Below are 27503 nucleotides of genomic sequence, written 5' to 3' on the forward strand. Positions count from 1 at the left end.
CCCGGGAGATTTAACTTTATGCAACAACCTACCATGTGGTCCCTTGTCAACGGTCTTGCTAAAGTCCATAGACAGCATCAACAACTGCACTGCCCTTACCTACCTTCTTGGTTACCCCTTCAAAAATGCAATCAAATTTGCGAGACATGACTTTCACTCACAAAGCCATGTTGACTGTCCCTAATACCCCTTGTGAGTCTGAATGCTTGAAGATCCTGTCTGTCAAAATACCTTCCAACAACTTACCCACCAGAGATGTGAGGCTCACCGGCCTGTAGTTCCCAGGCTTTTCCCTGCAACCCTTTAAACAAAAGACACACCAGTTGCCACCCTCCAATCTTCAGGCACCTCACCTGTGACTACTGATGATTCAAATAACTCTTTTAGGGGACTCACAATTTTTTTTTTCCCTAGACTCCCACAGTGTCCCGGGACACACTTCATTAGGTCCCTTATATTTATCTACCTTGGTGCACTTTTAGACTTTCAGCACCTCCTTCTCTGGAATATGTTCATTCCTCAAGACATCAATGTTTATGTTCCCAAGTTCCCTAACATCCATGCTTTTCTCAACAGGAAATACTGATGATATTCATTTAGGATCTCACCCATCTCTTGTGGATCATCAGATAGATGACCTTGTTGATCAGTAAGAGGCCCTACTCTCTCCCTAATTATTCTTTTGCCCTTTATATATTTGTGGAAGCACGTTGGATTCTCCCTTGCCTTATCTGCCAAAATAACGTCATGCACTCTTTTTGCGCTCCTGATTTCTCTCTTACCTCTACTGTAAACCCCCTGCTACACTTCAAGGGATCTGTTTTGGGGCCACTGCTGTTTGTCATTTTTATAAATGACCTAGATGAGGGTGTAGAAGGATGGGTTAGTAAATTTGCGGATGACACTAAAGCCAGAGGAGTTGTAGACAGTGAGGATGGATGTTACTGTTTGCAGAGGGACAGAGATAAGCTGCAGAGCTGGGCTGAGAGGTGGCAAATAGAGTTTAATGCAGAAAAGTGTGAGGTGATTCACTTTGGAAGGAGTAACAGGATTACAGAGTATTGGGTTAATGGAAAGACTCTTGATAGTGTGGATGAGCAGAGAGATCTTGGTGTATATGTCCATAGATCCCTGAAAGTTGGCACCCAGGTTGATAGGGTTGTTGAGAAGGCGTACAGTGTATTAGCTTTTATTACTAAAGGGATTGAGTTTCAGAGCCGTGAGATCATGTTGCAACTGTACAAAACTCTGGTGCGGCCGCACTTGGAGTATTGTGTACAGTTCCGGTCGTTGCATTATAAGAAAGATGTGGAAGCATTGGAAAGGGTGCAGAGGAGCTTTACCAGGATGTTGCCTGGTATGGTGGGAAGGTCTTATGAGGAAAGGCTGAGGGACTTGAGGTTGTTTTCGTTGGAGAGAAAGTTAAGAGGTGACTTAATTGAGGCATGCAAGATGATCAGAGGATTAGATAGGGTGGACAGTGACAGCCTTTTTCCTCAGATAGTGATGGCTAACAGGAGGGGACATAGCTTTAAATTTAGGGGTGATAAATATAGGACGGATGTCAGAGGTAGGTTCTTTACTCAGAGGGTAGTAATGGCGTGGAACGCCCTGCCTGCAGCAGTAGTGGACTCGCCAACTTTAAGGGCATTCAAATGGTCATTGGATAGACATAAACTATTCCAATAGTTTAGGTTAGACGGTTATTAGATTGGTTCCACTGTTCCGTGCAACATTGAGGGCCGAAGGGCCTGCACTACGCTGTAATGTTCTATGTTCTATGTTCCACCATTCTATTTGCTTAACCTTTTCCCTGAGGCACCTTTCTCCAGACACATTACTTAATCTATTTTCTGCTTTATAGTCAGAGACCTTTCGTCTTGGTGATCCAGCTAACCACTGGACTTTTGACATGAAAACAGAAGTAGTAAAGTCCAGAATTTTATGGAGAGAGACATGCATGCGCAATGGCTAAATAACGTGTGGAGGTTATGGACATGGGAATCTGGGACTTGACAAATTACTCTGCGCAACAATTACAAATTGTTTCATGTGGCGTCATCCTCAAGTGTAACCGGTTTTTGAGACCCTCCTGTTTCTGGGACCCTGGATAAGGGGTCCAGTACCTGATTCAGTTTACAAGGGGGATGATTCTCATTCAAATATACTGCACAGAATGTTGGGAAGAAACCAAGTAGTCCTGAGGTGGAAGATGATAGGGACACTTGTAAAGGAATGGTGACTTAAATCAGCTGATGAAATATTAGCCAAGGATTCCAGCATGAATCAGCTTGATCTATAAGCGTTTGATAAGGTCCCCCATGCAAGACTTCTTGAGAAGGTGAGAGGGCATGGGATCCAAGGGGCTTTGGCCTTGTGGATCCAGAACTGGCTTGCCTGCAGAAGGTGGTTGTGGATGGGTCTTTTTCTGAATGGAGGTCAGTCACCAGTGGAGTGCCCCAGGGATGTGTTCTAGGACCCTTGCTGTTTGTCATTTTCATAAATGACCTGGATGAGGAAGTGGAGGGATGGGTTAGTAAGTTCGCCGATGACACGAAGTCGGTGGTGTTGTGGATGGTCTGGAAGGATGTCAGAAGTTGCAGCAGGACATAAATAGGATGCAGGACTGGGCGGAGAAGTGGCAGATGGACTTCAACGCGGATAAATGTGTAGTCATCCATTTTGGCAGGACCAAAGGGATGAACGAGTACACTATCAAGGGCAGGAGTCTTAGCTGTGTTGAGGATCAGAAGGATCTTGGGGTCCGGGTCCACAGGACTCTTAAATCAGCCTCGCAGGTGGAGGATGTGGTCAAGAAGGCGTATGGTGTACTGGCCTTCATTAATCGAGGGATTGAGTTTAGGAGTCGGGAGGTAATGCTGCAACTTTATAAGACCCTTGTCAGGCCGCACTTGGAGTACTGTGCGCAGTTCTGGTCGCCTCACTATAGGAAAGACGTAGAAGCTATTGAAAGGGTACAGAGGAGATTTACAAGGATGTTGCCTGGATTGGGAGGCATGCCTTATGAAGATAGGTTGAGAGAGCTGGGAATCTTTTCCCTGGAGAGACGAAGGTTGAGAGGCGACCTGATAGAGGTTTATAAAATGTTGAGAGGAATGGATAGGAGTGGATTCTCAGAGGCTATTTCCCCGGGTTGAAATGGTCGCTACGAGAGGACACAGATTGAAGGTGCGGGGGGGGAAAGTACAGAAGTGATGTTAGGGGCAAGTTTTTCACTCAGAGGGTGGTGAGTGAATGGAATCGGCTGCCGTCAGTGGTGGTGGAGGCGAACTCGCTGGTGTCTTTTAAAAGACTTCTGGATGAGTATATGGGATTTAATGGGATTGGGGGTTATAGATAGGTCTATAGATTGGTAGGTGTTGATGTGATCGGCGCAACTCGTGGGCCGAAGGGCCTGTTTGTGCTGTAGTGTTCTATGTTCTATGTTCTATGTTCTACATGTACTGTGCTCAGTAATCCTGTTATTACACTGCTGGTAGACAATAATCTGATAAGAATTCAACCTCAACATGCAGCCAAGTGTTTCAGAAAATTATGCTTCAATAAATTAAATGAGAGTTGTCCATCAACAACACTCCATTGATGTACTTGACCACGCAGTAAGCATCATCATTTTTCAGACTAACAATTGGGTAGTGTTTGTGAAAATTGTGATTTCCTAAATTAAAGGAGGGTTGTGCTTCTTCTTAAAATTCGTTGGGATTCTCGATTGTGTCTCTGAGGTCAGAATGGGCGGCGTGGACTCGTTGGGCCGAAGGGCCTGTTTCCCGTGCTGTGTTGTAACCATGGCATTAGCACCCGGATTCTGAGTCTGGGATTGACGCACTGAATCTGTGAAAGGAAATATTTCTCAAGAGGATCTGGATTTCACAGCAGAGACCCGCATCTGCATCAGGTTTGAATGGAAATGGTTGAGAAAGTGAGCAGGAACACTGCGGTCTCTCAAACATGGGAAATGTTTTTGTTTCCCCAAGAAGGTCAAGGACTGCAGGAGGTCAGGAAAGTGCGTGAAATAATTCGTTCAGGAGCTGAGACTCAAACTCTTACTTTCCCCACATTTTCCAGCACAATTCCACAAGATAACACCCCTTACAAATCCATTCATTCCTGTCTCTCCAGACACTTCCTCACATCCTCATCTGTAAAGCCAAAGTGCTCACTCAGCCACATCACTGTGCCATCACAGCCATGTCTCTCTCTCACCCTACACTAACACTGACCTTGTTTTCACTTCACTCAATGCATTTCTCACTCTCACAATTTTCTATTTCTATCCCTTTCAGTTTGAGTAACAAATTCTACCACATCAGATATTTACTAACTTTCCTGGAAAAGTTGCACTTTCTCATCCCTCAACCATTCCCAGTAACACAGCATTTAGGTAGAGGTCATTGCTGACCATCAATTAAAAGAAATATATATTAAAAGATGTAGAGTTGGCACTGAGTAAAAGACTGGGATGCAGAGGATGAAGATATGATGAGGATGTCAACTGTGTTCCACTCCTCCTTAGCTTTCTACAGGCAATGATTGGTTTTGGGTTGGGATTCGATCACTCTTCTCATTGGTCCACTTGCCTTTGATACTTCATTTCTCATGATTTTAACCTGTGGCAGTTTGGTCAAAACCTCTGTTCTTCACAAGCATTCAGATACGAGCCATGTACCTGTAGCGGAAGAAGAAATAAGACGCAGAAAATACTCAATAGTGACAAGTATAACAACAGGTATTTGAAAGCTACCTTCAACTAGTAAATAAACATTCATGCCATGAAGATTCTGCATGCAAAACTTATTGGTTTGCTACATGTTTTTGTAATTTTACTGGTGTCAGCTCAATATGAAAAGCAGAATAATCCACCAGTTCTTTAGTTGAACAACTTACAAATTTTTCAAACCATTTCCCAGTTTCTGTCTCCAAAGCCGCTCGTGCTAAGTGTCTGTATGAAGAATTTCTTCAAATCTCCACACTTCCTTTTTCAAGTTTGAGTGTTCAGTGTTGGTGGAAAGTGTGAGCAGCTGAATGTTGCCGTGTTCACTCTGCCCTTACTTAGACGTTCATTTTATCCCGACACTACACTCAATATCGATCAGCGGCCTCAAGAGGAAGATTCACAACTACCTGTAAAAGAAAATATATCACCAACTTGTGAATTCCAGCTGGCTACCAATGTCCCATTATTCAAACTCCCTTCACAAAACAAAGATGTTCAGACCTTCTGCACATCCACTTTCACTCCGAAAGGGAGAGAGTAATAAGGGTCAGTGCAGCTCCATTTCTGTCACTGGAACTGAGTGTGAAGCCTCCAGTCTCTCCAGGTTTACCAGGATGTTGCCTGGTATGGAAGGACTGGGGTATGAGGAAAGATTGAAGAAATTGGGGCTCTTTTCCCTTGAAACACGGCGACTGAGGGGGGATCTAATAGAGGTATATAAGATTATGAAGGGTATAGATAGAGTAAACAGAGGTAAGCTATTTCCTATAATAGAGACACATAGGACAAGGGGCCATGGACTTAAGGTGAGGGGGGAGCGATACAACACAGATATTAGAAGGAGGTTTTTCACACAGAGGGTAGTAGGGGTATGGAATGCTCTGCCAAGTAAGGTGGTGGAGGCAAACATGCTAGAGTCATTTAAGAGTAACTTAGACAGGCACATGACTGAGTTGGAGATGGGTGGATATAGGAGAACCTTTTAAATAAGGGTCATTAGCACTGGGGCGTCCCTGGTAATGTAAATGGGTATAGTATGATAATAATGTTTTCTCTTTTCATTCACAGGTTTTAAGTCGGTCCACCTTGTGTCCAACGAGGGGCATACACGCGATGGGTCGTACTGGGGCTGCTCTTGGTTGTTCGAGATTGGCCTAGTGCTTCATGTCGTTAGTGTGTGCCTAAACTGGACCAGATACTGGGCAAGATGACAGCTCAGTGACTATCGCTGATTGCTGTGCAGACACATGGATTTGGGCCGGTGTCTGTGGGAGTTTGCGCATTCTCCCCATGCTTGCGTGGGTTTTCTCCGGGTGCTCCGGTTTCCTCCCACACCCCAAAGATGTGCTATTAGGCTGATTGGCAGGAATAAATTGTCCCTAAATCAGTTTCCCTCAATCTGGATGGCCATAAAACATTAGACAGGGGTCGTGGGTAGAGAGGGGGACTGGTGGTGTTGAGATGGCGGCGTGGGCTCGTTGGGCCGAAGGGCCTGTTTCTCGGGCTGATTTTGTTCTTTGTTCTTTGTTCTAATTTATCCAGTTTACAAACCTAATGAAATGTGTGACCTCACTGTGATATCACTCATCCAGTTAAAGGGCTCCATCCCGATATGCGGGTCTTGGATAAACATCCCTGGGTTTCATTTGAGTCGTCATGATAGAAGGAGCTAAAATATATCAAAACAAAAGCTCAGCAGATAAGGGGAGGGACTGGCCTTAATGAGAATATTAGTGTTCTCACTGTCACATTGCCCGAGTGAAGGATGGACGCAATGTTGAAACATGCTATTGAGTTTGTAGAGCTGAATGCTCCAGATCATCAATGATGCCGGAGACATTGACCAGGACCCACTGAGGCTGGGGTTTAATCATTGGCTGGGGAACTGATTGGTGCCAGTGGGAAGGTTTACATGGAACCGATTCCAATTCAGACTGCACTATACACGTTCTTTAGGTCAAGACGTTTCAATAAGTTGCTGCCCAAGAGAAGGACAATAGTTGATGAACTGCTTCTGTTCAGATTTATTGTGTGCAGTGGGAGGGAAGATAAATGCCTTCCTGAACCTTTCGTGTGAGGCACAGTAAAGACAGGCAGTACTGCCCACACTTCAGACTGACAGCAGCAATACAACTGCAAACATTTACAGAGCACAGAGTGAGCACCAAATTCGAGGACAGATAGCAGCCAGTCAGTGAGGGACATACCTGAGAGTTGAGCTGTGTGACCATCATTACCCAAGATCCAGGACCCAGACTATCTACGATCAATAATATGGAATATTTATTAGCAACCGCAACTCCAACTAATCCATCCAACTCTGCATCAATATTACTGGCTCTGTTATAATCATCACATTGCTCATGACCATATTCACAAATTACATTACAAGGTAGTGATGTCGAGACAAATCATTCAATGGCTGCAGCTTTCTGTTTCATCTACTGGGGGTTGATGCCATTCCCATTGGTCATGCCCACTTCAAAAATAAACCTGTTCAGTTCTTTGTAGCTGCACACCTTCATTCCGAGACAGTTCAGGCCATTAAGAACATAAGAACATAAGAAATAGGAGCAGGAGTAGGCCATCTAGCCCTTCGAGCCTGCCCCGCCATTCAATAAGATCATGGCTGATATGAAGTGGATCAGTTCCACTTTCCCGCTTTCTCCCCATAACCCTTAATTCCCTTGCCTACCAAAAACCTATCGACCCGTGTCTCAAATATATTTAGCGAGGCAGCCTCTACCACTTCAACGGGCAGAGAATTCCAGAGATTCACCACCCTTTGAGTGAAGAAGTTCCTCCTCAACTCCATTCTAAACTGCTCCCCCCTTATCTTGAGGCTGTGTCCTCTAGTCCTACTGTCCTGTCTGAGCAGGAAGAATCTCTCTACCTCTACCCTATCCATCCCTTTCATTATCTTATACGTCTCTATAAGATCCACCCTCATCCTTCTAAACTCCAACGAGTACAGACCCAGTCTATTCAGTCTCTCTTCATAGTCCAACCCCCTCATCTCCGGTATCAGCCTAGTGAACCCCCTCTGCACTCCCTCCAAGGCCAATATATGCTTGCGTAAGTGCGGCGACCAAAACTGCACACAGTACTCCAGCTGCGGCCTCACCAGTGCCCTGTACAGTTGCAGCGAGACCTCCCTGCTTTTATGCTCTATCCCCCTCGCTATAAAGGCCAGCATCCCATTCGCCTTCTTGATCATAGAACATAGAACATAGAACATAGAACACTACAGCACAAACAGGCCCTTCGGCCCACAAGTTGCGCCGATCACATCACCTACCAACCTACAGACCTATCTATAACCCTCAATCTCATTAAACCCCATATACTCATCCAGAAGTCTTTTAAAAGACCCCAGCGAGTTCGCCTCCACCACCACTGACGGCAGCCGATTCCATTCACTCACCACCCTCTGAGTGAAAAACTTACCCCTAACATCACTTCTGAACCTCCCTCCCCGCACCTTAAATCTGTGTCCTCTCGTAGCGACCATTTCAAACCGGGGAAATAGCCTCTGAGAGTCCACCCTATCTATTCCTCTCAACATTTTGTAAACTTCTATCAGGTCGCCTCTCAACCTTCGTCTCTCCAGGGAAAAGAGTCCCAGCTCCCTCAACCTAACTTCATAAGGCATGCCTCCCAGTCCAGGCAACATCCTTGTAAATCTCCTCTGCACCCTTTCAATAGCTTCTACATCTTTCCTATAGTGAGGCGACCAGAACTGCACACAATACTCCAAATGAGGCCTGACAAGGGTCTTATAAAGTTCCAGCATTACCTCCCGACTCCTAAACTCAATCCCTCGATTAATGAAGGCCAGTACACCATACGCCTTCTTGACCACCTCCTCCACCTGCGAGGCCGATTTAAGAGTCCTGTGGACCCGGACCCCAAGATCCTTCTGCTCCTCAACACTACTCAGACTTCTGCCCTTGATAGTGTACTCGTTCATCCCGTTGGTTCTGCCAAAATGGACGACTACACATTTATCCGCGTTGAAGTCCATCTGCCACTTCTCCGCCCAGTCCTGCATCCTATCTATGTCCTGCTGCATCTTTTGCGATCCTTCCAGATCATCCACAACACCACCGACCTTCGTGTCATCAGCGAACTTACTTACCCATCCCTCCACTTCCTCATCCAGGTCATTTATGAAAATGACAAACAACAAGGGTCCCAGAACAGATCCTTGAGGCACTCCGCTGGTGACTGACCTCCATTCAGAAAAAGCCCCATCCACAACCACTCTCTGCCTTCTGCAGGCAAGCCAGTTCTGGATCCACAAGGCCAAAGGCCCTTGGATCCCATGCCCTCTCACCTTCTCAAGAAGTCTTGCATGGGGGACCTTATCAAACGCCTTGCTGAAGTCCATGTACACTACGTCCACGGCACTTCCTTCATCAATGTGTTCAGTCACATTATCGAAGAACTCAACTAGGCTTGTAAGGCACGACCTGCCCTTGACAAATCCATGCTGACTATTCCTGATCATGTCAAACCTCTCCAAATGTTCGTAAATCTTGTCCCTCAGAAGCCTCTCCATCAGCTTACCAACCACTGAGGTCAGACTCACCGGTCGGTAATTTCCTGGGCTATCTCTGTTCCCTTTCTTAAAAATAGGAACTACATCCGCAATCCTCCAATCCTCTGGAACCTCTCCCGTCTCCATTGACGACGCAAAGATCATCGCCAGGGGCTCTGCAATCTCTTCCCTCGCCTCCCACAGTATCCTGGGGTACATCCCATCTGGTCCCGGCGACTTATCTACCTTGATAGAATTCAAAAGTTCCAACACATCCTCCTCCTTAATATTCACGTACTCAATCCTTTCCATCTGCTGCAAATCCATAACAAAATCTCCCAGATCGGCTTCCACCGTGAATACTGAGGCGAAGTACTCGTTAAGCACCTCCGCCATTTCTTCTGGTTCCACACAAACCTTTCCCCCCTCACCTTTTATAGGTCCTATCCCTTCTCTTCTTATCCTTTTACCTTTCACATATTTATAGAAGGCCTTGGTATTCTCCTTAATCTTACCCGCCAAGGTCTTCTCATGACCCCTTCTGGCTCTCCTAATTTCCCTTTTAAGTTCCCTCCTACAGATCACATTAGTAAGAGTCTATGAGTTCCACTGGAACTGGTTGTGCTGATGAACCTACTGTGATGTTTCATCTCAAGGTGATGCTCAGTGTGAGCGCGAGAATTACTCTGTAATATCATGAAATATTAACCAATTAAGGGCCTTGGCTTGATGGACAAACACCCTTGGGTTTCACTTGGGTCACAATCAAAGTGAGAAGATTTCTTTTCTCTCAAAGGATTGTGACATGTTTGGAACTCTCTTCCCCAGAAAGTGCTGGAGGACAGGGTCAATGAATATTTTGTAGGCAGAGGTAGTTAGATTCCTGACTAACAAGGGAGTCAATGGTTCTTGGGGTAGGCAGAGATGAGACACATTCAGATCAGCTGCGATCTTGCTGAATGGCGGTGGAATAAGTTTGAGGGCTCGAATGACCCTTTTCTGCACTTAATTCATGTGTTTATATCAGCTAAAATAATAAAAAAAAGTCCATATGGATACAACCCAGTGGATATGGCAGGTAGGGCAATGGTACAGGGATTGATTGCGTTGTCCATGTCCTCCTGCTGGGTAAACAATGTTTAACATTGCTTCTATATCCTTTGAATCAGTGTATGTGGTTTTTGGGATTTGGAGAACTGTAGGGAAAAATACTCAGGATAATCAGTGGTGCCAACTAACATTGATCATGCTGTATTGGTGCTGGCTTGGTACCAGAGGGAAAGGAGTCAAGCAGTGTAGTTGGGAGAAGCTGAACCAAAATCTTGCTGGAATATATGTGTTGTTGTAGCCAAGGATTCGTAACAAGTTCGACTGAGAGAAAGGCTATGGAAGATGAATCATTCTCATTGAGTTCCTGTGTAGCTTCAGTGACCAGGGGACAGATATCTGCCTGGAACTTTAGAGTGAATCTATCAAACATTGAACATTTCTGCGAAGCTCTAGACATCTCACAGCCAATCCTATAGGAGAGTTTGTTCGGAAGCTGAATCTAATACAGAACAAGGTGTGAGCATTAAACTCACATTGGAAGTGAGATGGTCAGTCAGAGTCTCCAAACAAGGTCTGGAGAGTGTGGGGAATAACTGTCAGAATACAAAGCTCTGGATACCTGACTAGTGAGAGCAATGACATGAAAAATTTACTCAAAACAATAAATCACTTAATCTTGCAGCAGTTTATCTGAATTTGTTGGGTCATTTAGAAAATTGTAGTGAGACAAACCTTTCAATGTCACACTCCTTTCACTTATTCAGATCTTCCAACCAAACACATTGACCCCGAGGGAGATCAGTCAGTCAGTGCAGCTCCACTTCCTTCACATCAACTGATTATTCAGACTCCTGACTCAAACTGAAACGTTTACAAAGCTATTGTGATGTCTGATTTCCCCCGACACACTTTGTGATGGGGAGACTTGTACTGTGATGTCATGGGTTCATGCATTTGTTCAAGGGGTCACACTTTGATGACGTTTTGTTTGGCAAATCTGTGGATTTCATTTAAGGACAATGACTTACTGTGCTGCAATGCAACAATAGGTTTCCATGTGATCACATCCCAGAGACCATGCAGTGAGTATGGATAATAGACAGAAATGGGATTTCTCCTGATCTCAGTTTGATACATTTACAACAACACTTGGAGTACTGTGTGCAGTTCTGGTCCCCACATTACAGGAAGGATGTGGAGGCTTTGGAGAGGGTGCAGAGGAGGTTTACCAGGATGTTGCCTGGTATGCAGGGGAGGTCCTATGAGGAGAGACTGAGGGATTTGGGGTTGTTTTCACTGGAAAGAAGGCGGCTAAGAGGGGATCTTATAGAAACATATAAGATGATTAGAGGTTTAGATAGGGTGGATGGTGATAGCCTGTTTCCTCGGATGGAGAAATCTAGCACGAGGGGGCATGGCTTTAAATTAAGGGGGGGTAGTTATAGGACGGATGTCAGGGGCAGGTTCTTTACCCAGAGGGTGGTGAGGGACTGGAATGCCCTGCCTGCTGCAGTTGTAAATGCGCCTAGTTTGGGGGCGTTTAAGAGATTGGTGGATAGGTTTATGGACAAAAAGGGATTGGTTTAGATTAGAGGGTCAATGTTTTTTTTTAAAAATAAGACTGGTCGGCGCAACATTGTGGGCCGAAGGGCCTGTTCCGCGCTGTAATGTTCTATGTTCTATGTTCTATGTTCTAACAGGAGTAAGCCATTCAACTCATCAAGCATATTTCACCATTCATTTAGACCACAGTTGATCTGTACCTCAGGGGGAGATCTGTACCTTGGAGGAGATGGTGCATAGTGACAATGTCACTATACTATTATCTGGAGGCTTAAACTAAAGCCCAGGTGTCATGGGTAAACATGTCATCACAGCAGATAGAAGAATTTTTCAATTAATAAAGTCTGGAATTGAAAGCTAGACTTGATATGATAGAGACACACAGGACAAGGGGCCATGGGCTTAAGGTGAGCGGGGAGAGGTATAACACAGATATTAGAGGGAGGTTTTTCACACAGAGGGTAGTGGGGGTATGGAATGCTCTGCCAGGCAAGGTGGTGGAGGCAAACACGTTAGAGTTGTTTAGGAGTAACTTAGACAGGCACATGAGTGGGTTGGAGAAGGGTGGATATAGGAGATTGTTTAAATAATCATTGGGGCGTCCCTGGTAAGGTAAATGAATATGGTACAATAATTTTTTTTTCTCTTTTTCATTCACAGGTTTTAAGTCGGTCTTGCCTTGTGTCCAACGAGGGGCATACACGCGATGGGTCGTACTTGGGCTGCTTTTGGTTGTTCGAGATTGGCCTAGTGCTTCATGTCGTTAGTGTGTGCCTAAACTGGACCAGATACTGGGCAAGGCGACAGCTCAGTGACTATCACTGATTGCTGTGCAGACACATGGATTTGGGCCGGTGTCTGTGGGAGTTTGCACATTCTCCCCGTGCTTGCGTGGGTTTTCTCCGGGTGCTCCGGTTTCCTCCCACACCCCAAAGATGTGCTGTTAGGCTGATTGGCAGGAATAAATTGTCCCTAAATCAGTTTCCCTCAATCTGGATGGCCATAAAACCATGGGCCATGGGTGGAGGGGGGAACTGGTGGTGTTAAGATGGTGGCGCGGGCTCGTTGGGCCGAAGGGCCTGTTTCCCGGGCTGTTTTTGTTCTTTGTTCTCTTTGTTCTTTGACTCTCGTTTGTTGTAATAAAATTTGTTGTCCAGGGTATTTCTAGTACACTGCAGACTCACTCAACAAGAAATGTATGTCATGGGTTTGACACAAACACCTCTGCATGTTATCAGGCAAAAGGACTACGCACATGAACTAATAGTAAGTAACCAATTCAAAACTTTGTTCCAAACAGTAAACGACTTATGTTTTACAACTTTAACGATTCTGTCTCTCTAGTGAACCAATCATTTAGAAATGTGTGTATTATCCAGGATCCTGGTGATCCTGTCAGTGTGTTGATCTCTCTAGTTCATCTCTCTTTCTGTCTCTCCCTCTCTGGCGGTGAGCTCTGCCCCATGTATTTAGGGTGATCTGTTTGTCAGGAAATATGTACATAGAACATAGAACATAGAACATTACAGCGCAGAACAGGCCCTTCGGCCCACGATGTTGCGCCGACCAGTTACAAAAACAATGACCCACTAGCCTATACCAATCCCATTTCGTCCATAAACCTATCCAGAGATCTCTTAAACGCCCCCAAACTAGACGCATTTACAACTGCAGCAGGCAGGGCATTCCAATCCCTCACCACCCGCTGGGTAAAGAACCTACCCCTGACATCTGTCCTGTAGCTACCCCCCCTTAATTTAAAGCCATGCCCCCTCGTGCTAGCTTTCTCCATCCGAGGAAAAAGGCTATCACTATCCACCCTATCTAAACCTCTAATCATCTTATATGTTTCAATAAGATCCCCTCTTAGCCGCCTTCTTTCCAACGAAAACAACCCTAGATCCCTCAGTCTCTCCTCATAGGACCTCCCCTCCATACCAGGCAACATCCTAGTAAACCTCCTCTGCACCCTCTCCAACGCCTCCACATCCTTCTTGTAATGCGGGGACCAGAACTGCACACAGTACTCCAAGTGCGGCCGCACCAGAGTTGTGTACAGTTGCAACATTACACTGCGACTCCTAAATTCAATCCCCCTACCAATAAACGCCAAGACACCGTACGCCTTCTTAACAACCTTATCTACTTGATTCCCAACTTTCAGGGATCTATGTACACACACACCTAGATCCCTCTGTTCATCCTGCTCCTTTACACTTGCTAATATGTCTTGGTGCATCTCTGGTTTCTAATTGCCCAATCTTGAATCTTGCAAAAAGCCTGTCTCTCGGGCAGAATTGTATTTGGACTGAGATAATCCCAGCATTTAGGCCAATTTCTGTGCCCCCATGTCAGTTTTTTATGTCAGCTCGCTGCACTTGTGTATCTGCCAATGGCGATCTGCAGTGAGTTCCCTTCCAATGATTCTACTTTACTCGAGCAAGCTGCTACAAATCCCATTGGGTTCAGCAATTCCCTTTAGGGAACGAAGTTTGCCATGAACCTGGTCTGATCTTTATCTGGCTTATGTGAATCCAGAGCCACACAATGCCGTTGACTGAACTGTTGTGTGAATCGGCCTAGGCATGCGACTGAGTTCAAGGAAATGACAGGTGAGCAACAATTGCGAATGTCACACACATGCAATGAAATAAATTTTTCAAAAACCGCGTGTTTGATCCATGTCCCTCTAATTAAGAAAAACAAAATGCCTTTGTACTGGATTCCTTCAACAGAGGAAACAAATTCTCCCCATCTAACCAATCATCTTAAAAAATCTTTCACTAATTGTCGGATTGTTTTCAGTTCAACTGAGTTGGAATGGACCTGTTGGGCTCGATCGTTGAGAGAGTTGACGAAAGGCTGACATTTCCGGGCAGGAGTTGAGTTGAGGGACGTGGAATGAATTGAGTTGCGTTGAGCTCTCAGACGTTACAATGAGATTAGTTTCTTTGTCGAATTTCAATGTGCTGCTGTTTCAATGTTGGGATAAGGAGTTGCACTGGCAAAATAAATATTTCACAGCAAGAGACGTGTCTGTATATTGTTTTCAACATATTTCATGCGTACGTGGAAAAATAGAAGGTAGGAGGAGGCCGTTCAGCCCTTCGAGCCTGTTCCGCCATTCATCGTGATCATGGCTGATCGTCCAACTCAATAGCCTAATCATGCTTTCTCCCCATAGCCTTTGATCCCATTCACCCCAAGTGCTTTATCCAGCCGTCTCTTGAATGCATTCAATGTTTTGGCTTCAACTGCTTCCTGTGGTGGTGAAGAAATGTCTCCTCACCTCCGTCCTAAATGTTCTACCCTGAATCTTCAATCTGGGATTCCTGCTTCTGGATTACCCCACCATTACATTGAACATAGAACATTACAGCTCAGAACAGGCCCTTCGGCCCACGATGTTGCGCCGACCAATTAAGAAAACAACAATGACCCTCTAACCTAAACCAATCCCTTTCCATCCATAAACCTATCCACGGATCTCTTAAACGCCCCCAAACTAGGCGCATTTACAACTGCAGCAGGCAGGGCATTCCAATCCCTCACCGCCCTCTGGGTAAAGAACCTACCCCTGACATCCGTCCTATAACTACCCCCCCTTAATTTAAAGCCATGCCCCCTCATGCTAGCTTTCTCCATCCGAGGAAAAAGGCTATCACTGTCCACCCTATCTAAACCTTTAATCATCTTATATGTTTCAATAAGATCCCCTCTTAGCCGCCTTCTTTCTAACGAAAACAACCCCAAATCCCTCAGCCTCTCCTCATAGGACCTCCCCTCCATACCAGGCAACATCCTGGTAAACCTCCTCTGCACCCTCTCCAAAGCCTCCACATCCTTCCTGTAATGTGGGGACCAGAACTGTACCATTGGGAACATCATCCCTGCATCTACCTTGTCTCGTCCTGTTTGAATTTTATAAGTCTTCATGAGATCCCCCGCTGCCCCCCCCGCCCCCCACCCCAAACCCAACCACCTCATTCGTCTGAACTCCAGCAAAAAAATACAATCCTAACCTAGTCAATTTTTCCTCAGTTATCAGTCCCGGCATTCCCAGAATCAGTCCGGTAAACTTTTCCTGGACTCCCTCGAGGGCAAGAACACCCTTCCCCAGAAAAGGAGATCAAAACTTCACACTATGTTCCAGGTATGGCTTTACCAAGGCCCTGTATAATTGCAAAAACACATCCCTGCTCTTATATTCGAAACCTTAATTTCCACGAAGAGTATTTCCTGTTTGTCGACGTATTTTAATATATAAACAAATGTCTTTTATTCTGGGCAGAGCAGGCTCAAATGACTGAATGTTCTAATTCTGCTCTTGGGCAGCACGGTGGCACAGTGGTTAGCATTGCTGCATCACAGCATCAGGGACCCGGCTTCGATTCTCGGCTTGTGTCGCTGTCTGTGCAGAGTCTGCATGTTCTCCCCATGTCTGCATGGGTTTCCTCTGGGTGCTCCAGTTTCCTCTCACAGTCTGAAAGACGTGCTGGTTCGGCGCACTGGCCGTGCTAAATGCTCCCTTAGTGCACCCGATCAGGCGCCTGAGTGTGTCGACGAGGGGATATTCAGAGTAACTTCATTGCCGTGTTAACGTAAGCCTACTTGTGACATGAATGATCAAAGCAAAAACTTTAAACTTTCATCTGAAAAAGAGTAAGCTTCGGAAAACATGGAGGTGTTTAGGATTTGGAGAAAAAAAGTGTTTTGACGGAGTAGACATCCAGAAGATGTTGAGGAGAGTCAGGAAAAGATCCCATGGACATAAAGTGCTCACTAATGAGTCCAGTAAGGAATTGAATAGAAAGGTTTTTACACAGAGAGATGTAACACCATGAAACAGGCTCCAAAAGAATATGAATGTATCCATTAACCAGCGAGATGGGAAATATATTTTGATAGGGCGAGATGGTGTTGGATTGGAGGAAATTCCTTGTGAAGCCTAAAGACCTACATAAATTAGTGCAGAGAGGATTCCCGATTCTCTACACTGGTAGAGAATCCCACCCTTCCACCTCCTCTAACCTAATTATAAGTGTGAGGGAAGTTTTTTTTTATATATTTTTACTTTTCTGCTGGTAATTGACTCAGGGATGGCAGTTCAGGCTGTAAGCTGCATATCCTGTGGGATGTATGTAGTGAGGGACTCCCACAGTGTTTCAGGTGATTTTACTTGTGGGAAGTGTGTTAGATTGCAGTTTCTGGAGGAGCGTGTAAAGGAGCTGGAAGGGGAATTAGAGGAGCTCCGTATAATTCGGGAAGTGGAGCAGGACATAGAAAGGAGTTATAAGGAGATAGTCACTCCTAGGAATAAGTCTTGGGTCACTGCCAGGAAGAGGGGCAAAAAGCAGTTGGGGGGACAATCCCCTGGGGCTGTTCCCCTCCAAAATAGGTTTTCGGTCCTGGAGGCTACAGTTGAGGAGAAATCAACTGGGGATAGCCAAAGGGAGCAGGTCTCTGGGGGTGAGCCTATTGGCAAGCCTCAGGTGGTTAGGGGTAAGAGATTGGGCCTCGTGATTGGGGACTCCACAGTTATGGGGACGGATAGGAGAGTTGGAGGTAAGGGTAGGGACTCTGGGCTGGTGTGTTGCCTACCAGGGGCTGGGGTCCAGGATGTATCGGACAGAGTATTCAGGACTCTTAGGGGAGAGGGAGATCAACCCCAAGTTATAGTTCATGTGGGGACACATGACATAGGGAGATTAAGGGAAGGGGATATTAAGCAAAGATTTATGGAGTTGGGGTGGAAACTCAAGGCGAAGTCAGAAAGAGTAGTTATATCTGGACTCTTGCCTGTGCCACGGGATAGTTTAGAGAGGAATAGGGAGAGGGAAAGTTTGAACTCGTGGCTGAGGGGATGGTGCAGGAGGGAGGGGTTCAGGTACTTGAGCAATTGGGGCTCATTCTGGGGAAGGTGGGACCTCTATAAGAGGGATGGTCTACACCTGAACCAGAGGGGAATCAATATCCTGGGGGGTAAATTTGCAAAAGCGATGCAGGAAGGTTTAAACTGATTCGGAGGGGGGGAGGGATAGTGAGGAAAGGGGGTGAAAGTGAGGGGGGCATAGTTGGGGAATGCAAGGCACGGCATAGTGGGGGTGGGGCGGAGCAGGGTTTGAAATGCGTGTACTTTAATGCGAGGAGTATTCGCAATAAAGTGGATGAACTTGCAGCGTGGATCAGTACCTGGGACTTTGATGTTGTGGCCATTTCTGAGACTTGGATAGAGCAGGGTCAGGAATGGATGTTGCAGGTTCCGGGGTACAAATGCTTTAGTCGGAGTAGAGAAGAAGGTAGAAGGGGGGGTGGGGTAGCATTGCTAGTCAAGGACTGTATCACAGTGTCGGAGAGAAAGTTTGATGAGGACTTGTCAGTTGAGGTAGTATGGGCGGAGATTAGAAATAGGAGAGGAGAGGTCACCCTGTTGGGAGTCTTTTATAGACCTCCTAAAAGTTCTAGAGAGGTTGAGGAAAGGATTGCGGAGACAATCCTGGTTAGGAGTGAAAGTAATAGGGTAATTGTTATGGGGGACTTTAACTTTACGAATATTGATTGGAGTTGCTATAGTTCTAGCTCGCTAGAGGGGTCAGTGTTTGTACAAAGCGTGCAGGAAGGTTTTTTGTCTCAGTATGTAGACAGGCCAACTAGAGGTGAGGCTATATTGGATTTGGTGCTGGGAAATGAGCCAGACCAGGTGCTAGACTTGGAAGTTGGTGTGCATTTTGGTGATAGTGACCACAATTTGGTTACGTTCACCTTAGTGATGGGAAGAGATAGGCATGAACCTCGGATCAGCAATTTTAGCTGGGGTAAGGGCGATTATGAGGCTATCAGGGGTGAATTAGGAAGCATGGATTGGATTAGGGGATTACAGGGACTGGGAACGTCTGAAATGTGGAGTTTTTTCAAGGAGCAGCTACTGCGAGTCCTTGATAGGTATGTCCCTGTCAGGCATGGTGGATTTGGTATATCTAGGGAACCGTGGTGCACTAAAAGAGTTGAGTCGATGGTTAAAAAGAAAAAGGAGGCTTATGTTAGGATGAGATTGGAGGGCTCAGATAGTGCACTAGAAAGCTTTAGATTGGCTAGGAGGGAGTTGAAGAGTGAGTTGAGAAGGGCTAAAAGAGGACATGAGAAGACTTTGGCTGATAGGATTAAGGAGAATCCTAAGGCGTTCTATAGGTATGTCAAGAACAGAAGGTTGGTCAGGGCAAGATTAGGGCCAGTTACAGACAGCAGGGGGAAGTTGTGTGTGGAACCGGAGGAGATTGGAGAAGTATTGAACCAATATTTCTCTTCGGTGTTCACGCAGGGGGACATGAATATAGCTGAGGAGGACATTGGGTTGCAGGGGTGTAAAATAGACAGTATTACGGTTGATAAAGGGGATGTGCTGGAAATTCTTGAGGGGCTGAAAATAGATAAGTCCCCTGGTCCGGATGGGATCTACCCTAGGATTCTCTGGGAGGCTAGAGAGGTGATTGCAGAGCCTCTGGCTCAGATCTTCAGGTCGTCATTGGTCTCTGGTGTAGTCCCGGAGGATTGGAGGATAGCGAATGTTGTCCCATTGTTTAAGAAGGGGAACAGAGACTTTGCCGGGAATTATAGACCGGTGAGTCTTACTTCTGTTGTGGGCAAGGTTTTAGAAAAAATTATTAGGGATAGGATTTATAGTTATTTGGAGTGTAATGAATTGATTAGAAATAGTCAACATGGTTTTGTAGCGGGTAGGTCGTGCCTTACTAACCTTATTGAGTTTTTTGAGAAGGTGACCAAAGAGGTGGATGGGGGTAAGGCAGTTGACGTGGTATACATGGATTTTAGTAAGGCGTTCGATAAGGTTCACCATGGTAGGCTTCTGCAGAAAATGCAGATGTATGGGATTGTGGGTAATCTAGGAAGTTGGATCAGGAATTGGCTATCAGATAGGAGACAGAGGGTGGTGGTGGATGGTAAATATTCATCATGGAGTACAGTTACGAGTGGTGTGCCTCAGGGATCTGTTTTGGGGCCACTGTTGTTTGTAATTTTTATTAATGATCTGGATGAGGGTATAGTTGGGTGGATTAGTAAATTTGCTGATGACACCAAAATTGGAGGTGTGGTAGATTGTGAGGAAGGGTGTCATAGTCTGCAGGGAGACTTAGATAGGTTGCAGAGCTGGGCCGAGAGGTGGCGGATGGAATTTAATGCGGAGAAGTGTGAGGTAATTCACTTTGGTAGGAGCAACAGATGTGTCGAGTATAGGGCTAACGGGAGGACTTTGAATAGTGTGGATGAACAGAGGGATCTAGGTGTGTGTGTACATAGATCCCTGAAAGTTGGGAATCAAGTAGATAAGGTTGTTAAGAAGGCGTACGGTGTCTTGGCGTTTATTGGTAGGGGGATTGAATTTAGGAGTCGCAGTGTAATGTTGCAACTGTACACTACTCTAGTGCGGCCGCACTTGGAGTACTGTGTGCAGTTCTGGTCCCCGCATTACAAGAAGGATGTGGAGGCGTTGGAGAGGGTGCAGAGGAGGTTTACTAGGATGGTGCCTGGTATGGTGGGGAGGTCCTATGAGGAGAGACTGAGGGATTTAGGGTTGTTTTCGTTGGAAAGAAGGCGGCTAAGAGGGGATCTTATTGAAACATATAAGATGATTAGAGGTTTAGATAGGGTGGATAGTGATAGCCTTTTTCCTCGGATGGAGAAAGCTAGCACGAGGGGGCATGGCTTTAAATTAAGGGGGGGTAGCTACAGGACGGATGTCAGGGGTAGGTTCTTTACCCAGCGGGTGGTGAGGGATTGGAATGCCCTGCCTGCTGCAGTTGTAAATGCGTCTAGTTTGGGGGCGTTTAAGAGATCTCTGGATAGGTTTATGGACGAAAAGGGATTGGTATAGGCTAGTGGGTCATTGTTTTTGTAACTGGTCGGCGCAACATCGTGGGCCGAAGGGCCTGTTCTGCGCTGTAATGTTCTATGTTCTATGTTCTATGTTCTATAATTAATTTGAACAGAATTGTCTTGCATTGTGCTTTTAATTTAATGGCATACCACGTAAATACCTGCTAAGTCCAATGGCTGTTAGAAGTTATTAGGGGTGGCACAGTGGCACAGTGGTTAGCACTCCTGCCACATAATGCAAGGGATCCAGGTTCAATTGTCGGCTCGGGTTACTGTCTGTCCAAAGTCTGCACATTCTCCCCGTGTTTGCGTGGGTTTCCACTGGGTTTTCCAGTTTCCTCCAAATACATGTGGATTAGGTTGATTGATTGTGTTAAATAAACCTGGTCTCCGGTGGATTAGCAGATTAAATAAACAGGGTTGAGTCAGGGTAGTGCTGTGGGTTAAGTGTGTGGGTTTACAGGAATAGGGCTAGCATGGGGTTGTTGTTGGTGCGGGCTATATGAGCCGAATAGCCTCCTTCTGCTGTATAGGCATTCTTATTCTCAATAGTCTAGAGATTACATCGTTGTTCGCATGATGGTACAGTGGTTAGCACTACTGCCTCACAGTAGCAGGGTCCAGGGTTCAATTCCCAGCTTGGATCACTGTCTGTGTGGAGTTTGCATATTTACCCGTGACTGCATGGGTTCTTCCGGGTGCTCCGGTTTCCTCCCACTGTCCACAGTCCAAAAATGAGTAGGTTAGGTGGATTGGCCATGCTAAATTCCCCTTTAGTGTCAGTGGGATAAGCAGGATAAATGTATGGGGATATGGGATACATCCTGGGTGGGGCTGCTGTACTGACTGAATGGCCTCCATCTGCACTGTAGAGATTCTATGAGGTGAGTAACTCTTGCCTTGGGGTCTGGACGCAGATACTTTGTGATGACTTTATGCATTTGTGCTTAATTGCAGTAAATGTGAAAGGACGTTCTTGAATAATCAATTACCTTTGTGATTGTATACAAAATCTGTTTTTGTTTCTGACTATCAATATTGTGGTGATATTGCATTTGATTTGTCGGCATTTTGCACTATTACGAGAATAAAATTACTAAAACACTTTATGGAAACAAACGCCTGCGGGTGAAAGATGTGAAAGAGATTCGAAAAACAAATACAGGTGCGTCTCTCTTGCGATGAAATGGTTATTTATTAGGGAAACAGCTACCTTGCCCACCACTGAAACAGTAACACCTTGAAGGTCAACATAGTGACATCTCAGCGTCAACTGAACTCGGCCGTCCAACCTGCTCAGCTCAAGTCACGCCATGGAATTTCAAGTTGTTTGAACTCGATCTGCAACATTTTTTTGGTGGGTCAGATCGGGAGGTTTGCATTTCGCGGATTCCCCTGCCAGCTTTAGCCACCCGCCTACAAACCCCCAGCCAGAGAAAAACGGCACTGATGGGAGCCCACTGAAAGCCCGCTGAGTTTGCATACCTTAGCATGCCATTATTAGAATCCACACGACAATCTCCGCCCAAGTCTGCATCTCCCACCTCTTTGGTGTGATGTAAGTTTGGTGTGACTGACAGTCGGTATATAAAAGTTTCATCCAGGCTTGAACTGGTGTGAGGAGGCAAGTGCTGCTAGCAGAGTACAGGGAAGGTTGCAGGCAGATCCTGGAAATGCCCGGTGCGTTTCTTCCTTAATAATAAAAAATTATTCGGGATAGGATTTATAGTTATTTGGAGAGTAATGAATTGATTGGAGATAGTCAGCATGGTTTTGTGGCGGGTAGGTCGTGCCTTACTAACCTTATTGAGTTTTTTGAGAAAGTGACCAAAGAGGTGGATGGGGGCAAGGCAGTTGACGCGGTATATATGGATTTTAGTAAGGCGTTTGATAAGGTTCACCATGGTAGGCTTCTGCAGAAAATGCAGATGTATGGGATTGGGGGTGATCTAGGGAATTGGATCAGGAATTGGCTAGTGGATAGGAGACAGAGGGTGGTAGTTGATGGTAAATATTCATCATGGAGTTCGGTTTCGAGTGGTGTGCCTCAGGGATCTGTTTTGGGGCCACTGCTGTTTGTAATTTTTATTAATGATCTGGATGAGGGTATAGTTGGGTGGATTAGTAAGTTTGCTGATGACACCAAAGTCGGAGGTGTGGTAGATAGTGATGAAGGGTGTCATAGTTTGCAGGAAGACTTAGACAGGTTGCAGAGCTGGGCCGAGAGGTGGCGGATGGAGTTTAATGCGGTGAAGTGTGAGGTAATTCACTTTGGTAGGAATAACAGATGTGTCGAGTATAGGGCTAACGGGAGGACTTTGAATAGTGTGGATGAGCAGAGGGATCTACGTGTATGTGTACATAGATCCCTGAAAGTTGGGAGTCAAGTAGATAAGGTTGTTAAGAAGGCATACGGTGTCTTGGCGTTTATTGGTAGGGGGATTGAATTTAGGAGTCGCAGCGTCATGTTGCAACTGTACACAACTCTGGTGCGGCCGCACTTGGAGTACTGTGTGCAGTTCTGGTCCCCACATTACAGGAAGGATGTGGAGGCTTTGGAGAGGGTGCAGAGGAGGTTTACCAGGATGTTGCCTGGTATGGAGGGGAGGTCCTATGAGGAGAGACTGAGGGATTTGGGGTTGTTTTCGCTGGAAAGAAGGCGGCTAAGAGAGGATCTTATTGAAACATATAAGATGATTAGAGGTTTAGATAGGGTGGATAGTAATAGCCTTTTTCCTCGGATGGAGAAATCTAGCACGAGGGGGCATGGCTTTAAATTAAGGGGGGGTAGTTATAGGACGGATGTCAGGGGTAGGTTCTTTACCCAGAGGGTGGTGAGGGATTGGAATGCCCTGCCTGCTGCAGTTGTAAATGCGCCTAGTTTGGGGGCGTTTAAGAGATCCGTGGATAGGTTTATGGATGAAAAGGGATTGGTTTAGGTTAGTGGGTCATTGTTTTGTAACTGGTCGGCGCAACATCGTGGGCCGAAGGGCCTGTTCTGCGCTGTAATGTTCTATGTTCTGTGTTCTATGCTGGTTTCGGGTTCTGGACTGTGGACAAGTGACATCTGGGATGGGTGGGGGGAAAGGGGGGGGCTTCTATTTCCTCACAGCTTTCTGGGTGAGTTTCTGTCAGGGACTCCCACACCCATCTCCCCCTCCCCGACCCCTCCCGGGCAGCTCTCTCAAGCACCGTGTGAAGCAACCTCGAGGTCTCCCGTTCACCCTCCCCTCCAGGGCAGTGCTGTAGTTCAGTATGGGAGGCACCCTCAAGGAGTCCTGCTCACCCTCCCCCTTCCAGGGCACTGTGCAGTGGCATCCCCTTGCTGCGTGGTGTGGTCAAGGACTCTAGCTGGTGTTCCGGGGAGGAGTGCACTGACTAAGGCCTAACCAGATGAAGCAGCTACTGATCCAGGCCAGGGTGCAGAGGTTCAGACATGGACTACATGGAATCGACTGTCACTGGGCACACATCCGGTGCTGCCTAGCACTCTGTCCCTGCCCGGTGACACAAACCATGCCTGTAACACAGAGCAATGGCTCAAGGGTGTGCAGTGCCACGGCTGCGCACCCCACCTGTGGAATCTGTGCCACCGTTGCTGGGAGGGCATTGGTGAGGCCGCAGCTGGAGTACCGTGTGCAGTTTTGGGCGCCGTACTTACACAAGGATATTTTGGCCTTGGAGGGAGTGCAGAGGAGGTTTACTAGGCTGATACCGGAGTTGAGAGGATTGAGCTATGAGGAGAGGCTGAATAAACTAGGCTTGTACTCGTTAGAGTTTAGAAGAATGAGGGGAGATCTCATTGAGACGTATAAGATGATGAATGGGATGGATAGGATAGAGGTGGAGAGGCTCTCCCGCTCAGAAAGGACAGCAGGACTAGGGGGCACAGCCTCAAGATAAAGGGGGGGCGGTTTTAGAACATAGAACATAGGACACTACAGCACAAACAGGCCCTTCGGCCCACGAGTTGCACCGATCACATCAACACCTACCAATCTATAGACCTATCTATAACCCCCAATCCCATTAAACCCCATATACTCATCCAGAAGTCTTTTAAAGACCCCAGCGAGTTCGCCTCCACCACCACTGACGGCAGCCGATTCCACTCACTCACCACCCTCTGAGTGAAAAACTTACCCCTAACATCACTTCTGTACTTTCCTCCCCGCACCTTAAATCTGTGTCCTCTCGTAGCGAGCATTTCAACCCGGGGAAATAGCCTCTGAGAATCCACCCTATCTATTCCTCTCAACATTTTATAAACCTCTATCAGGTCGCCTCTCAACCTTCGTCTCTCCAGGGAGAAGAGACCCAGCTCCCTCAACCTAACATCATAAGGCATGCCTCCCAGTCCAGGCAACATCCTTGTAAATCTCCTCTTTACCCTTTCAATAGCTTTAGAACGGAGTTGAGGAGGAACTTCTTCACTCAAAGGGTGGTGAATCTCTGGAATTCTCTGCCCGTTGAAGTGGTGGAGGCTGCCTCACTAAATATATTTAAGAAGCGGGTTGATGGGTTTTTGATAAGAGAGGGGATTAAGGGTTATGGGGAGAGAGGGTGGGAATGTGGAACTGAGCCACGACAGATCAGCCATGATCTTATTGAATGGCGGGGCAGGCTCGAAGGGCTAGATGGCCTACTCCTGCTCCTATTTCTGATGTTCTTATGTTCTCGTGCGGGTCCATCCTAGAGCAGTGCATCGGTCTGCTCAACATTCGGTTCTGCTGCTGAGACCATTCCCCCTCCAAACCGACCTGGGACCTCAAACCACCACATATCCCACTTCCGCAGCCTCCCTCATCCCACCACCCCTATTCCCCAGGAACATCCAAACCTGTTTGTGCGCCTGGGCTGCCAATGGTTTGAAGGCTGGAGGATGATGAGCGCTCGCTGTCGTCCTGCCCCCTGGTGAAACTCAAGTCTGAATGCTACCCGGTCTCTGAATGCGCGCTGCCACCCTGGCCCAGGTAGCTGTAAGAGTTGTGGCCACGTGTCTCTTGGGCAATAGAGGGGGGCAGTGGGGTGCTGGCACCAAGGGTCTGGTGTGTGTTGGGGAAGGTAGGACAAGCACTCTGTAACATCAGGCAACACCTTCTATGTTTCAGAGTTGGGGCCACTCAGCTCTTGGAGGGGGGGGTGGGGAGGAGGGATGTGTGGGGGAAGAGAACCACAGACACATCAGCCACGGTTGTGAGGCGCAATTAACAGTTTATTTTTGTTCTTAACGTTATTGATGACTAAATCCTGACTCCCGGTGACTTTCACCAGTGCCCCTCTGAGAGAATGACAACTTTCTAATTTGGTGTGGCCTTCTGCTTCTTCTAGACGCTAGCCCAGGGTGCACGCCGGAGGTGCAGGTGTCTGGCTGTGATGAGCTCCCCGTTGCCCGTGATGCCCTTGGCGGACGTCCCGAGGCGGCCGGGATCTGGAGGGCCCCGGCTGATTCGCGGATGGCACCGTGTTGGCTCACCCTGTTCATCTCGCTGGCCCGGAGATGTTCCGGCATGAGGAAGAGGAGAGATCGGAAGGTCTCAGGATGCCCGGGATCTACTTCGTGGAAGGCCCCTGCATGGGCTCAAGCTCTTCCCCCGCCATCCTTGAGATGCCCAGAAGCCCCGAGACAATCCAGGGTAGCTGGGCTGATCTCCAGAAGCTGATTTGGTGCTGCCAGTCCTGGAGAACGAGATGCGTTTGCCCCGTTATTTAGGTGTGATCCCTCTCAGCCCTGGCTCTCTGAGGCTGGCCCAAGCTCTGGAGTCCCTCCGCTACAGCATTCTGTGAGCGAGACAAGTTCTGGAACCCCTCAACAGGAGTCCCCTGAGCTTGGGCAAACGTTGTTGAGGCTCACAGTCACGGTGTGTCTCATGGCGAGAGTCCCAGCCATGGACAGCAGTAGAACATAGAACATTCCAGCACAGTACAGGCCCTTCGGCCCTCAATGTTGTGCCGACCAGTGGAACCAATCTAATGACCGTCTAACCTAAACTATTCCAATGTTATCCATGTGCCCATCCACTGACCATTTGAACGCCCTTAAAGTTGGCAAGTTACTGCTGCAGGCAGGGCATTCCACGCCCTTACTACCCTCTGAATAAAGAACCTACCTCTGACATCCGTCCTATAATTACCACCCCTTAATTTAAAGCTATGTCCCCCTCGTGTTAGCCATCACCATCCGAGGTAAAAGGCTCTCACTCTCCACCCTATCCAATCCTCTGAACCCCACACTCATGGCCATCGCACACTGTGCCTCCTGGATTCCTGCAACACTCTCTCCCGTGGCCTGCTGTGTCTCCAAGATGGCCTGGACCCTGTTACGCGGAAGGACAGACTTCCTGAGCCACACTTTCCGCTGTGGTCGCCACCCTCTGCAGTGTTGGCCTGGGTCTCACGGTGTCGGTACCACCTCCTGCAGCAACACTCTGTTTGACTCCCCGAAACAGCCGAGTTTTCTGATGCATCTCCACCAGCCTTGGAACGAGCACAACCAGAGGGCCAGCAGCTGGCAACGGGGGCAACTGAATCCTCGCCTCCAGCAGACAGCTGTGTGCCCGAGCCCTGGGATATGCCCATCTCCACCCCAATGTGCATCAGAGTCTCTGATGTGAGGAGGGGTGGAGTGGGGAGGGGAGGGAAGGGAGGGGGGGGGGGGAGGGGGAGGCGGAAGGGGAGGAAGGGAGGTGGGAGAGGAGGGGAGGGAGGGGAGGGGGAGAGGGG

Source organism: Carcharhinus amblyrhynchos, unplaced genomic scaffold, assembly GCF_965287045.1.
Source record: "Carcharhinus amblyrhynchos unplaced genomic scaffold, sCarAmb.v2.hapA chromosome_142, whole genome shotgun sequence".
NCBI lineage: Eukaryota > Metazoa > Chordata > Chondrichthyes > Carcharhiniformes > Carcharhinidae > Carcharhinus > Carcharhinus amblyrhynchos.